The 15,461-nt window shown below is 37.5% G+C and overlaps 1 pseudogene; it reads right to left on the bottom strand.

Moving 5' to 3' along the window:
- Positions 1 to 7,571: 7,571 nt before the first annotated feature.
- The window catches only part of LOC149155020 (protein STABILIZED1 pseudogene), a 107,623-nt pseudogene continuing 99,733 nt past the window's right edge, over positions 7,572 to 15,461 (bottom strand).

Here is a 15,461-nt window from a genome sequence, read left to right as displayed (position 1 = left end):
CTCTCCTCTTCTCAACAATCTCTCATTTCATAGAGTGGTTGACCTTGCCAATAACAATTTTATGGTCACATTCCCTCTCAATTTAGAAATTTATTTTTCTTAGAGATGCTTTAACTGTATATGAATCAACTCCACAGTTCTATTCTGTCCATTCTTGGTCATTTCCGTTGATCCAGGAGGATCCTCATAATGCTTAAAGTTCAAAAGCGTCAGATGCTCATGAAACTAGTGCCAAGTCGAAGAGCTCATCGAAGTTAGTCTCTCAGCAGGACACGTGGCAGTCAACGTACAGGTCAAAGTCAACTCACAAGTCAAATTCAACTCAGCAGAAAAGTCGAAGAGCTCATCAAATTGATTTCAAAAATATATTCGGTTTCCAAGATGGCCAATGGGCCTTTGCAGGCCAAGTGTCAGTCTCTCAGCGGGACACGTGGCAGTCAACGTACAGGTCAAAGTCAACTCACAAGTCAAATTCAACTCAGTAGAAAGGTCAAACTGCAAGGGTCGGGTCGAACCCACGACCTTTGAAATCTAATCACAAAATCTTACCAATGCATCAAAACATTGAATTCGATATATGAAGCCACGAATTTATATTTAATGTTAAGTTGTTGACAATGTGGGGGTAAGAGTTGGCAGAGATCACCACATTCAACGGCCCCGCCAAACCCATGGATATTATTATCGACGCACTAAAGTTATAACGGTGCCTCCAAACATGTGGCAGAGTTGTTACAACGAAAACTATATACCATTGTTAATATGTGCCACGGGGATCATCGCCAGTAGAAGGTTATAAATTATAGTTTATATATGCCATGCAGAGTTGATACATATGGCATGGGCTTTCTATATTATGTTAAAGCTATTGTTTAATAACCATATGTTAATAATAACGTGTGGAGTCAACAAACATATCCGTCTGAATAACGTTAATACTTTGGTTATAACCAAATCCCATGGGATTGATTGTTAGATCACCGACGGGCCTTTGAACTATATATAAAAAAAATTATAACAGTTGCGTGGAGTTTTAATATGTGAAACCATATGTATTGTTGTAATTGCGGCAAATGCGAAGCCAATCCTGGGAGGCCTGCGGGTTTGACCCTGGGATCTCCCGTGGGCATTATAAAAATTTTCCCACTACACCAGAGCGCAGGGGAGTTGAAAGGAGAGTCTGCAAAAGTCATGCTATTTTGTCCCCGTAAATACCTTTTAAGGCATAACTTGGCCAATATTAGGAATTTTTGAGATCTGAGAGTTGCGTTGGAGAGCTGAGGCAGAGGCCTATCAGTTGACAGTAGTCATTGATGCCTGTGTGCACTGTCCAGAATGGTGAAATTTGATGTAAAGAGACTTTTGAACATTTTTAATACAACGGATGCCCACTTGGAAGCGAACCCAGAGATGTAGTCCAGGAGGGATGAACTTTGTCATCAAATATCTTGTGTTTGCTTCTTATTTTCGTTGTTCATGCTTATTTTTCAGATTTCAAGTTTATGTTTAAAGGCACTTAAAAATCAATTTCTCTCATTCATTCACATAAAAGCAACCTTAATTAATATTTAGTGAAATTGAGCAAATAGTTAATTTTGCTGTTTTCAGATCATATTTTGGTATCAGAGCGAGGTTGATCATGTATAGGCAGGATATTTGCTAATGTGAATGTTGACTAGATCCATATTGCAACGTGGAGAAGAGAAACTTGAAGAGATAAATCCAAAGATTGGAAAGAGGAAATTCTCACAAAAGATGGCAGGTTCAAATGAAGGAGAAGATCTTGAGACAAAGAGCGAGGAGCAATTTCAGTAGATGTTCCTTAATATGCAAAGGATGATTGCAGAAATTTATAAAGACAAGAAGACTAGAGATGCAACTTCATCTTCTAAAAGCACGAAAGTGAAAAAAGGAAAGGAGAAATCTGATAGTAATGAACCTCCTTCTCCTCCATACTCGTCTTCTTATTCTTTATTATTCTCTTATCATTCAAGTTCATAATTACACTCACAAAAGAAGAAGAAAAAAATATCCTTTTTTGAAGTTTGAATTTCCAATATATGATGGTAAAGTGAATCCTGAAAAGTTAGATAATTGGATAAAGCAACTTGAGGTGTATTGTAGAATTTAGAATATTGTTGATGAATTTGCAAAAATTTAGTTAGCTACACTTAGAATGGGGGGAACAACTTTAATTTGGTGGGAAAGTAAAACTCAATCAGATTTGAAGCATAAAGGTAAAATTATCTCTTCATGGTCTAATTTTGTTAAAGCTCTTAGAAAGCAATTCTATCCTTTAGGATATATGCAACAGGTTGTAATAGATTGGCAACATTTAAGGCAAGGTAAAGGACAGAGTGTGCAAGATTTTACATAGGAATTCAGGAAAAAGGCATTAGCACTTAATGTTCCATTAGACACACGGGATACTTTGTTGAAGTATATTAGAAGTTTGCATTCTTATTTGCAACATACATTTCTTATGTTTAATCCAACTGACTTTGATGAAGTGTGTGTACAAGCCATTCATATTGAATTAGGTGGCAAACCTTTTCAGTCAAACTTTTCAAAGAAACCATTCAAGCATTCAGAGAAAAAAGATTCCAAAGAAGGCAAAGGGAAGAGAAAGTTGAAAGGGAAGAAATTGGCAACAACTAAGAAAGAAGGAGAAAGGGCTACTTGTACTCATTTTCAAAGGGTTGGAAATGGTGATTCCAAGTGTTGGAAGCTTCATCCGGAACTTAAGCCAAAGAATTTCCTTAAGAAGAAGGGTGAGATGAAAGCTAATGCTGCAGTCCAACAAGATTTGGGATCCGACTCCAGTGATAAAATTAAGATAGCCACTATGGGTTTGACAGGTAATCCTTCTTAATATAGCTCAAGTTCTACTTTTTCTGCATCTTCTTCAAAATCTAATGATGTGATTGAAGAAAAGAAGAGAGTTGAGTTGTTTCATATCAGGATTATCTCCAAACACATTGAGAAAGATACATTATTCAATAGTGGATCACAAGAAAATCTAATATCCTAGGAACTAGTAAGGAAATTGGGATTGGAAACTAAAAATCATCCAAAACCATACCCTTTAGGATGGTTGAAAGAAAACACTCAGATGCAAGTCACAAAACAGTGTCGATTAAGGTTTGCAATATTTCATAGAAAGGAGAATAAGTATCATATCTTTAAAGATGGAATTGAATACATTGTCAAGGCACATAGAATTAAGACAAGCTTGGATTTAATCAATGTAAGTCAAATGAAAAAACTCATAAATTCAAGTAAAAAGTATGTTCTCATGTTTGTTAAAGAACAACCTAAAGATAAATATGATGATTTTCAAGGGTATGATTCTCAGTTTAAGGACAAATTGGTTGAAATAGTAGATTCTTATAAGGAATTGTTTAAAGAACCAAAAATTCTACCTCCAAAACGAGAAATACAACATTAGATTCAATTACAATCTAATTCCCCTCTCCCGAATATTGGCATGTATCGTATGTCAGTCATAGAGAATGAAGAAATTAAGAAACAAATTCAGGAATTGGTTGATAAAGGATTCATTCGACCTATTTCTTCTCCATGTGGATCACCGATCATATTAGTCCCAAAGAAAGACGGAACTTGGAGAATGTGTGTCGATTTTAGAGCCTTAAATAAAATCACCATTAAGAACATGTATCCTCTTCTAGAATCGATGACTTGCTTGATCAGTTAAAGAATGTTTTTTACTTTACAAAATTGAATTTAAATTGGTTATCATTAGATTCGTATTTTAGAGAATGATATATGGAAAACTGCATTTAAGACTAGACAGGGGCTTTATGAATGGTTGGTTATGCCGTTTGGTTTATGCAATGCTCCAACAACTTTTATGAGAGTGATGAATGATGTTTTTCATCCTTTTCTTGATAAGTTTGTCATAGTCTATCTCGATGATATTCTTCTTTTCAGTTCAAGTTTGGAAGAACACGTAAAGCATGTTAAAACAAGTTTTTGATGTGTTGCAAAGAGAGAAACTGTATCTCAAACTTTTTAAGTGTGAATTTGGGAAAAATTCCTTAGTCTATCTTGGTTACATAGTTGGAGGAGGTCAACTTAAAATAGATCCAGCTAAAATTGATGTAATTCTTAAGTGGCCAAGACCTCAAAATGTGACAAAAGTTATAATTTTTCCGGGTGCAGTTCAGTATTGGAGGAAGTTTATTTCTCATTTCTCTTTTATTGCATCACCATTTCATGCTTTAACAAGTTCTAAAGTCTCCTTCCAGTGGCATTACCAGACCTTCAACAACCATTTGAAATAGAAACTGATGCTAATGGGTATGCAATGGGTGGAGTGTTATTGCAAAAAGGAAAACCTATTTGTTTTCATTCAGAAACATTTTCTAAAGCAATTTCTAATTATCCAACTTATGATAAAGAATTATATGCATTAGTGGAAAGTGTTAAAAAATGGAAACATTATTTAATGGGCAAAGAAACAATGATTCATACAGATCATCAGCCACTTCAGTACCTTCAATCTCAAACTAAGTTGCAGCAGTATCGACATTATAGATGGATGAGGTTTTTTTAGCAATTACACTTAGTAATAAAATATAAGAAAGGTACCACCAATAAAGTAGCTGATATGTTATCAAGACCTTCCTTGAATGCTTCAATTATTATGAAAAATAGTTCTTTAGCAAATGAAAGTTACATTGAACAATATGTTTAAGACACTGATTTCAAAGATGTTTATGAATCACTAACTCATGGTGCTCAAGTGGAAGAAGCGAATTATCATGTTCATGATAGGTTATTGTACCATCTTCACAAGTTGTGCATACCACAGGGTGAAAGAGTGCATGTGATCAGGGAAGCACATTCTTCTCGTGTTTCAGGACTTTTTGGTTTAGGTAAGACAATGGAACAATTACAAAGGTATTGCTATTGGCCTCTAATGAATGAAAAAGTTGCTAAGTACATCAAAAGTTGTGTCATGTGTTCAATAAGCAAACCAAGCAATAAAAATTTAGGTTTGTATATTCCACTTCCAGTTCCTTTTCGGCCATGGGACAATATATCTATGGATTTTGTAGGACTTCCAATGTCTAGAAAAGGGCATGATTATTTGTATGTTGTGGTTGATATATTTAGCAAAATGTGTATTATTGTTCCATGTAGAAAGCAAGTTACTGCTGAACAGAATACACAATTGTTCTTTCAAAATGTATGGGTTCATTTTGGGTTGCCTACTTCTATCATTTCATATCGGGACTCTCATTTCATGGGAGATTTTTGGTCCACTTTGTGGGGACTCATGGACACTAAGTTGAAAAAGAGCACAAATTTTCATCCAAAAACCGATGGGAAAACAAAGGTGGTGAACAGAACAATGGTACATATTCTTAGAGGCTATTGTAGCAAGCATCCTAAGTTGTGGGATGAATCCTTACATTATGTCCAACATGCTTACAACTGGGCCTTGCATTCTTCTACAGGTAGATCTCCTTTTGAGACATGTTTTGGGTACCTGCCAAAATCACCAATGGAATTCATGTTTGGTGAAGAAGCTAAGGAGGATGGACATGGAGATGCCGACAAAGAAATCAAGTTCATTCAAAGAATCCAAATGATTCATGAAGCAGTGTAGGATCAATTGGAGAAAAGTCAGGCCAAGTACAAAATGCGCCATGACAAGCATTGGGTGGATCATCACTTTCAGGTTGGTGATCAAGTATGGATTTACATTAGCAAAGAAAGGATGAAAGGTGAAGGTAAAAAGTTGAAACCTATCAGGTATGGTCCTTTTAATATTGTTGAAAAGATTGGGCACAATGCATTCTAGTTGAATTTGCCTCCATACATGCACATATATACAGTTGTAAATGTTGAAAATTTGAAGTTGTATGAACCTCATATGATCATGGATCGAGAGGAAAATGCTCAAATTCCAACTATATATGATTTTTCACATGAATGTATGATGGAGTTATAGGAAGATACCATCTTAGACAGGAAGGTCCACACTTCCAGGCGTGGAGATGTCGAGTATTCTCATGTGGGACTCAAAGGCATGAATCAAAGAAAAGCAAGGTGGATGGAGATTGGAAGGGTGAGGGAGTTGTACCCTCACCTCATGTCTTCTTAAAACCAAACTTTTGGTGGTCCAAAAGCTTCTAGTGGAGAGGAATGATCCAGGAGGATCCTTGTAATGCTCAAAGTTTAAAAGTCTTAGATGCTCATGAAATCAATGCTAAGTCGAAGAGCTCGTTGCACTGATTCTGACAATATATCTAGTTTCCAAAATGGCCTCCGTATGAGGGAGAAAATATGTTCTAAAGCTTTTATCCAAAAAATGGGCCTTTGCAGGCCAAGTGGCAGTATCTCAGCAGGACACATGGTAGTCAACACATAGGTCAAATTCAGCTCACAAGTCAAAGTCAACTCTGCAGAAAGGTCAAACTGCAAGGGTCGGGGTCAAACCCACGACCTCCGAACTCTAATAAAAAAATCTTACCAATGCATCACAACATTGCATTTGATATATCAAGCTGCAAATTTATATTTAATGTTAATTTGTTGGCAATGTGGGGGTAAGGGTTGGTGGAGCTCGCCACATCCGGCGGCCCCGCCAAACCCATGGATATTATTATCGGTGCTCTAAAGTTATAACGGTGCCTCCAAACATGTGGCAGAGTTGTTACAATGAAAAATATATACCATTGTTAATATGTGCCACAGGGATCATTGCCAGTGGAAGGTTATAAAATATAGTTTATATATGCCATGCATAGTTGATACGTATGGTGCGGGGTTGCTATACTATGTTAAAACTATTTTTTAATAACCATATGTTAATAATAGTGTGTGGAGTCAACAAACATATCCACCCAAATAATGTTAATACTTTGGTTATAACCAAATGCCACGGGGTTGATTATTATATCACCGCTGGGCCTTTGAACTATATAAAAACATTTGTTATAATAGTTGTGTGGAGTTTTAATATGTGAAACCATATGTATTATTGTAATTGCATTGAATGCAAAGCCAATCCCAGGAGGCCCGCGGGTTTGACCCCAGGACCTCCCGTGGGCCTTATAAAAGAATTTCCATTGCACCAGAGCGCAGGGGAGTTGAAAGGAGAGTCTGCAAAATTCATGTTATTATGTGCCTGTAAATACCTTTTAAGGAATAACTTGGCCAATATTGGGCCTTTTTGAGATCTGAGATTTGCATTGGAGAGCTGAGGTAGAGGCCTATCATTTGACAGTAGCCATTGATTCATGTGTGCAAAGTCCAGAATGGAAAAATTTGATGTAAAGAGACTTATGAACATTTTTAATACAATGGATGCCCACTTGGAAGCAAACCCGGAGATGTAGTCCATGAGGGATGAACTCCGCCATAAAATATCTTGTGTTTGCTTATTTATGCTATTCATGCTTATTTTTCAGATTTCAAGTTTATGTTTAAAGGAACTTAAAAATCAATTTATCTCATTCATTCACATAAAAGAAACCTTAGTTAATATTTGGTGAAATTGAGCAAATAGTCAATTCTGCTATTTTCGGATCAACCGTAGTTTACAAGTCATCTCTATGCACTCTAACGAGTTCATAGGAAACATGTAGTGGACAACACTTCATTGCCCTGTGAAGCAAAATCTGAGCATCCTCCTCATTTTCCAACTCCACCATAGCCTTCCAAAGCCTCATAGAGTCAGGAATATGCTTCAGCCCCTTCCTCAACACTTGACTCTTGTTTGCACCATCTTCTTTGATCTTTGAAGCTTACATCCACAACTTCACCAAATTGGGGATCACCTTTACACCACGCGCAATGACAGCTTTGGCTTCATCCGGACTCACCAATTTGCAAGCCTCCAACCATACATATTCATTCTTTGGGAATTCTTCACAACCTTTTTAATCAAATGTCATGCATCCTGTATCTTCCCTACAACCTCCTTTATCCTCATCATTGCAATCCAACCAGGAGGATGCTTCAGGTTAGTATGAGTAACCAACTTGAGCAACAATCTGGCCTTTTTAACTTCCAACACTGGTAATCTTCATACTCTTGAGATCAATCAGATACCCATTAAGATCTACGATGGTCAATCTTGAAACTAAATTAGAGAGCCTATTGAGCTTCAAAGACAACACAGTCTGTCTCCCCTCTCCAACAGTCATGAGATGAGTCACCAATGTCTATGCCCACGGTATATCTATGCCACTTGTAGCCCTGTTGTTGGAATCCATTGCACTGACATGCTCCTTCTCTTGCCTGGAATTCTCCAACAATGTATTCGAATGGGAACAAACTCTCAAACCTCATTTTTTTTTTTTTTATCGAAGTGAATAATCCCCAATCTCTAGTATGATGTCCCACTCCTCGATGGAGAGCGTATACAATTTCCTCTTAAGATCTGCAAACTGCTATGTAATTTTCAGGTTTGAGGCTTTGTACTTCTCAATCTCCTATGTTTCAACCTTGCCTCTCGCCAGTCCTTGCCGCGAGAGTCCATTATTTAATCAATTCTCTCCCAGAAAATATCGACTTCCTTGTCATCCTCATCATATTCAGAAAAGGAAAACAAATCCACATTGTTACCCTCAAATTCATCAAACTTCTGGTTCTCATCATATACCTTCTCTTCGTCTAGTTCTTCCTCCTCTTTGGCACCCATGGCACTGGCACCAACCTTGCCTCGCCCTTTGCCTACTATCACGCCACCTATGGTGGTGGCAGACCAGTCTAGCGTGGGCCTTACAACCCCAATATCAGACCACGTGGTGAACACCGTGGCCCCTCGGCCCAGCCCCGCCACATAGTTCAGTGGGGGTTTTGTGTTGAGAAACTCTAGCGAGGGCCGGTGAACAATCGACGCTTGCATCCTTCCTGCAACGAGGAGTGGAAGCAATTACAAGTAATTACACCAAACTATGTCAAGTTGCAGACCCTCTCAGTGACGTAAATACCTTCTTCAAATGATGATTGAACCTATATGTACATCGATCCCTACAATGTTTTGAACCAAATTTTATCACCTCGCTCGCGACTTTTCCATGTGTAAGATTTTAACTGTTCCAAGGACGAAAAAATCAAAGAAAGGGGATTGGCTAGGGTGAACAGTGTTTTCTCACCCCAAGCCTGCAGTGAAAAATGCCTTCGGTGTAAATATATAATATATATGTTACATACAATGCCCGCATAAATAAATGTCCATGGGATAATTCGTGGTTATATAGTTGGGCATCAACATTACGGTGAAGTTCATTATATATATATATATGAGTAGAACTATAATTGCGTGGATAGAATGGAATGCCACATGGGATATGCTAGATGGGTAGGTTACCTTAGTATTCTCGAGATCCTCTATCTAGCAATAGTAGGGTACTATGCCATGTTGGAACCACATGGCAGAAAAGAGAAGGAGGATGAATTTTAATTTAATAAAACTTTAATATAATGTAACTTCAGTTTGGAGTCCAAATTGGACAAAACTGGTATTAGTGGAATGTCTCACTGAAATAAATACGAGGAAGACATTCAAAGCGAGCCTTTAGGAATCAAAGTAAAGTAAAAAAAATATCATCATCCCATTTCTCTAACTGTACCTGAGAAGTTGGATTAACAAATGAACACTTCATCGAGGGTAAGGTGGGGTATTTACAAAGAACCCCATTTAAAAAAATATATAATTGGGTTTTGTAATTCAAATATTAGCTTAATAGTAATAACTATGAAATGGGGTCTGTAATTCCATTCAACACCTAAATAGGGATATTGTTTTGGCAAGAATAAATTACCAGAAAACCAAAGATATAAAGGAAAAAAAAACTTAAATCCTAAAACCCTATTGTCAGAAAATAAGATGAGTAATATAGGGATTTTGAATCTATACTTGAATATAAACATTTGTGACCACGATGAGCTGCAACAAGGACTCGAAAAAAGTTTCCCTTAACCTAGCTAATTCTTCACCCAAATCCTTAAGGGTATCTCAATTAGAACCATCATAAAGAATTTTTTAAGAATTTAAGCTAATAATTAAGCCGATAGGCTTTTTATGGTGAGGTTCTTCCTCACGACATTGTAGCAGATTCATCAGACTAAAAAGAATATACTATTTCAATGGTGCTTATTGAATCAACCTTTATCGATGGTGCTTTGCAGTGTGACTGATCATTTCTCCTTTTCGGAAGTGTCAGAGATTGAGGATATGACAGTTCAAGGTAGTTTCCGACTCGTCCATCTGATGCGAACAACATTTCCCTTCTGTGTTGACATTGCCTCTGCCATAAATGGGAGTGATGGCCATATCCCTGACCTCTCCTTTGTAGATGGGGCATTCTCTAAGATTAGAGTGGAGATAGATCCATTGATGAAGACATGACCAACAGAAAGTGCCAGCAGCCCATAATGACAATATCATTGGCCCCTTGCGCTTTTAACCCCTTCCTGCATTTTTTTCTCCATATGGCTGAAGGTTGTGACCATTGACTTAGCCTTACGCTGCTAGGGTTTTTCGTTCATTGCCGGGGGATGTTTTCCTTTGTGAAATTCTTTAAGCTTGAGGTGCTGTTGATCAAGACAGAAATAGTTTCCCCAGAAACCCTCAAAAAATAGAATGATTATAGTATGAATGCGATAGTGGGAAGGATGCGATGGAAACGGGTGCAATGAATTGCAAAAATCAGTTTTTTGATGAGAATAATCTCACTGGCTCGAGTTTGTTTGAAACTGAAATAATCATGGAATGAATTTAACCCCTACTGGATTAATCGTATTGATGGTAGACTGAATTAGTTAAAATTTTGGCCTTGATCCATAGCTCTCTATTACAACAGACAAAACCAATGAGAGATTTTCCATTTAGAAATGGCGGAAACTATAACAGCCAATAGACTTTTATTAAAACAAAACGAATGAAAAAAATAATAATCATGTTAACAATTATATACACAGCGCCCCCCTCGAATGGACAAGTGTTAGGAGCTGAGTGGTATTGGAGAAATCAAAATCAAAGCTTTTAACACTAGATGCAAGTGAAAAAAGCTGATATGTGATATTGATCAGGTGATAAAAAATAAATTTGTCAGAATCTTGTTAAACTTAGCTTCAAATCAAAGAGTTCGTGATTCTTATTCCAACGGTGCAAACGACACTCAAATCTAAGCTTGTATGCAGAAGTTAGAGCAAGTCAAAGTTCAAGTTTGACTTGCTCACATGGTAGGATTGGATGACGTGGCCATTCCATCAACAAACCGGGAGGCGCCAAGTGGTAGGCCTCCATTGGTCCCCACATTTCACAAATCGCACACCGGCGAAGGGAGGTGTTACAGAATCAGCCCCTGGCAAGATCAGGGTTGCGATGCGATAATCGCATATCACACATCGCACCAGAGAGGTGTTAAAGAATCAGCCCCAAGCAAGGAAGGGTTGTGATGCGATGGATTGAAGATTGCAATCACACTTCGAAAAAAACAGGTGGAAAGGAATTAAGGGATCAGCCCCAGAGTTGCGATGCGATGGAATGCAGATCGCAATAGCACTTTGCAAAAGACAGAGTCTCGTTTTATGAATTCTCGCCATTTCTCCGCCGGTTGTGAAATGCGATAGGTTCCTCGGATGTGATGCGACTATAGGTTGCAGTTTAATGTTCTGTCGGGTCCATCGTATTGCAATCGCACATTGTTCACGTTGTTCACAGACCATAACCCTGCAGGGCTCCGTTGATTGCGATTTGTGATGGAAAGTTGGTGCTGATGGATTATGGCCCGTCACGCGGCAAAATTATCGCTTGGTTAGCAGATTTTTGGAGCGAAATTGTGAGTTCTTATCGGATGTGGAGCAATTTTTGGCGTGAATAATGGGGAAACAAGGGGAAGTCATAACTTCTTCCGTTTTTCACCAAAATAGATGAAAAAAGAGGCTAGATAGCCATTTTTTGACATTCTGAACTGATTGGAGCAGGTTTCAAAAGAATTTGAACATTGTAAACACATATTTTTACACTTTTGAGCATAATAGAGAGGCCCAAGCCATTGGAAGCTGGACCAAGGAGACGTAGCCCAGGAGGGGTGAACTGCTTTATAATGTGCTTGTTGTAATGTGTTTTTGATGATGTTCTGTATATGTTTATACTATTGTTTAGTTTATGATTTGTGTTAAATTGCTCATAAAATTAATATAAAAACTCTCCATTTCACTTGCAAAAATTGATGAATCCTTAAGCACAATGAAATCATTTTGTTTATAATATGAGGAAGATCTTAGCACTACAAACTAAAATTCTAAATCAGATCAATATGGTATCAAAGAACTAGGTTTTCTTTGTGAAAGAAGGATTTAATTGTTTGTAAGTTTATGTCATGCTTACAAGGTTAAAACTCAAAAAGGTGAAGGAAATCTAGTTGGAAGCCCTGAATTTGGGTCAAGGGGAAGGAGAGAAAGGTTGCCGCAATCTCCAACACCAGTTCAGCCTCAAGTTGCAGTTAAGACTCCAGAGATCATTTCTCATGAAGGAGAACCTACAAACACGACAGAAGATGAGAAGACCTTTAGAAAGGCTTTCTTTGATATGAAAAAGATGGTGAAGGTCCTCTATGAAGAGAGGAATACCAGGTTGCAAGGAGAAAGTTCCAAACCTCCCAAAGGAGAAGGCTCTTCAAGAGGAGGTAATGGAAAAGGAGGTAATGGGAATGGAGACAAACCTCCACCCTCTCCACCATCTTCTTCATCTTCTTCTTCACAAGAATATTTACAGTCTTCCACTAACAGAACCCTTACTCATACTCATCATCATTCTTCAAAAGGAACTGATAAATCACCCTTTTTAAAACTTGATGTTAAATTCGAGTTGCCCATGTATAATGGTGAAGTGAATGCAGAGAAGCTTGATAATTGGATTCATCAGTTGGAGGTATATTGCAGGATTCAAAACCTTTAAGAGGATGACATAAAGATTCAGTTAGCTTCCTTGAGAATGGAGGGTGCAACACTAGTATGGTGGGAATGAAAGACCCAAGAGGAGATTAAAAAACACGGTAAGATCTCAATTTCTTGCAATGATTTCATTGTTGCAATCGAAAGACAATTCTACCCTCTAGCTTATATGCAGAAAGCCATCATGAATTGGCAAAACTTTAGACAGATTAAAGGTCAAAATGTGCAAGATTACACCCAAGAATTCAGAAAAAGGTCTTTGATGTTAGGTGTAGATTTGCAATCACAGGACACTTTGCTGAAATACATAGGGGGTTTACACAGTTACCTTAGGTATACTATCTTAATGTTTAATCCTAGTAATCTAGATGATGTGTGTGTGCAAGCCACTCATCTTGAGGCAAGAGGGAAAAACACCCCAAAAGAAGGTAGTAAAAATCTGTTTAAGGGTAAAGAGAAAGAAAAGGGTTTCAAGGGAAAGAAAAATGCATCCATTAAAAAGGAAGGAGAGAAAACAATTTGTAAACATTGTTCCAGAGAGGGTCACGATGAAGCTCACTGTTGGAAGCTTCATCCCGAAATGAAACCAAAGAAATTCAACAACAAAGGAAAAGAAAAGACAACTACAATCACTCAAGAAGAGGATTTGGGATCCGAATCGGGTGATGAAACAAAAATCACAACCATGGGGTTTCAAGGAAAGGAATCCATTTCCAGCACTAGTTCTTTAGGCTTGCAAAATGAAACTCCAAATGAAAAGAGGAGAATAGAACTATTTCACATAAGGGTGATCTCAAAACATAACAAGATTGATACGTTTTTTGATAGCGACTCTCAAGCCAATCTTATCTCAGAAAACATTGTCAAAAGTTTAAATTTGGAAACCGTTCCACATCATAAACCGTATCCACTTGGATGGGTGTGTGACAATGTGAAATTGCAGGTTACGAGAAAGTGTAAACTGAAATTCGCAATCACTGCAAAATTTATAGATGAAGTGGAGCTGGATGTTGTGTCATTAGATATCTGTGACATCGTTTTGGGAAGTCCATACCTTTATGACAGGAAATATATTTTCCATCGACATGAAAACAAATATCACATATTCCAAAATGGAGTAGAATATATTGTGAGATCTCACAACAAAAAAACAAATCTTTTGATTGTTAATGCAGGTCAGATGAAAAGACTAGTGAATTCGAGCATGAATCTTGTGCTTCTCATGATCAAACCCGAGAATGATATTGATGTTGAAGCATTTGATGGTTGTAATTCGAATTTGAAAACTGATTTGGTTGACGATGTTAACCAATCTGAAGAAAATTTTCAGGAATCAAAGGGATTACTTCCCAAGAGGGGAATACAACTTGAGTTACAGTTGCAGCAAAAGTGTCTTCTTCCTAACATTGGAATGTATAGAATGTCAGTGATGGAAAGCGCATAAATTAAGACGCAAATCCAGGGATTGTTGAATAAAAGGATCATTGAGCCTACTCCTTTATCGTGTGGTGCACCTCTTGTTTTGGCGCCCAAGAAGAATGGTAAATATTTGCTGAATGGGATTCAAGAAGTCGTTTTCATCAAAGTAGAGTTGTTGAAGGAGATATATGGAAGACGACATTTAAAACCAAGAAAGGTTTGTTTGAATGGATTGTTATGATTTTCGGTCTTTGTCATGCTCCTACTACTTTTACGCATGTGAACAAATATGTGTTGAAGCCATTTTTATATAGGATAGTATATTTGGATGAAATTTTAATTTTCAGAAAATTTCATTATGAACATGCCATGTGTGAGAAAAAATACTTGATGTCGTATGTCAATAACATTTGTTTCTGATGATGTCAAAGTATATGTTGGATAAAACTTCTTTGATGTACTTGAGCCATGAAATTGGTTCTTCCAAGTGTGTTCAGGTTCCCAAAGGCATTTTGACAGTCTGCGTAGGACGTGGAGAAGGTGAGTTGAAGCTAGTCCTCTCCAAGATTGATGTCGTAACACTCTATGGTGGTATTGACTCCATTCCTGCAGACACAGGTGAAAGAATCATGCATCCCTGTGAAGCCGCAGATGCCTTTTCTCTGCTTGCAATTTACGAAGGTAGGCTCAAGATAGTCATTTCGATAAGAGGCTTTTTGGGAACAACCCAATGTTGGAGGAGAGATTTTGTTAATTTTTCTTCTATTGTAATTCATTTGCATTCGTTGGTAGTTGTGAAAAAGGTCTTCTAGTGGGGAGGCAAACAACAAGAGGAATTTGATGCTTTAAAACAAAAGATCAGTACAACTCCAGTACTTGCTTTTCTAGACTTGAGATAGTCATTTAAGCTTTAGGTTGTTGTATGTGACTATGCCATGGGCGCAATATTTTTGCAATGTGGTAAGCCCATTTCTTTTCATTCAGAAATTTTCAATGATAAAGTGTTTAAGTTGCAGAGGCAAAGGAACTTCCATTGGATGGGTTTTCTTCTATTCCACTCGGTCAAAAGGTATAAGAAAGGTATAGGCGACAAGTTTTTT

Source organism: Pinus tabuliformis, chromosome 9 (assembly GCF_031772625.1).
Source record: "Pinus tabuliformis cultivar Carrire ecotype Pingquan chromosome 9, CPIR1, whole genome shotgun sequence".
Classification (NCBI taxonomy): Eukaryota; Viridiplantae; Streptophyta; class Pinopsida; order Pinales; family Pinaceae; genus Pinus; species Pinus tabuliformis.
The sequence above is the reverse complement of the archived record's forward strand: the minus strand, read 5'-3'. Positions and strand labels throughout refer to the sequence as shown.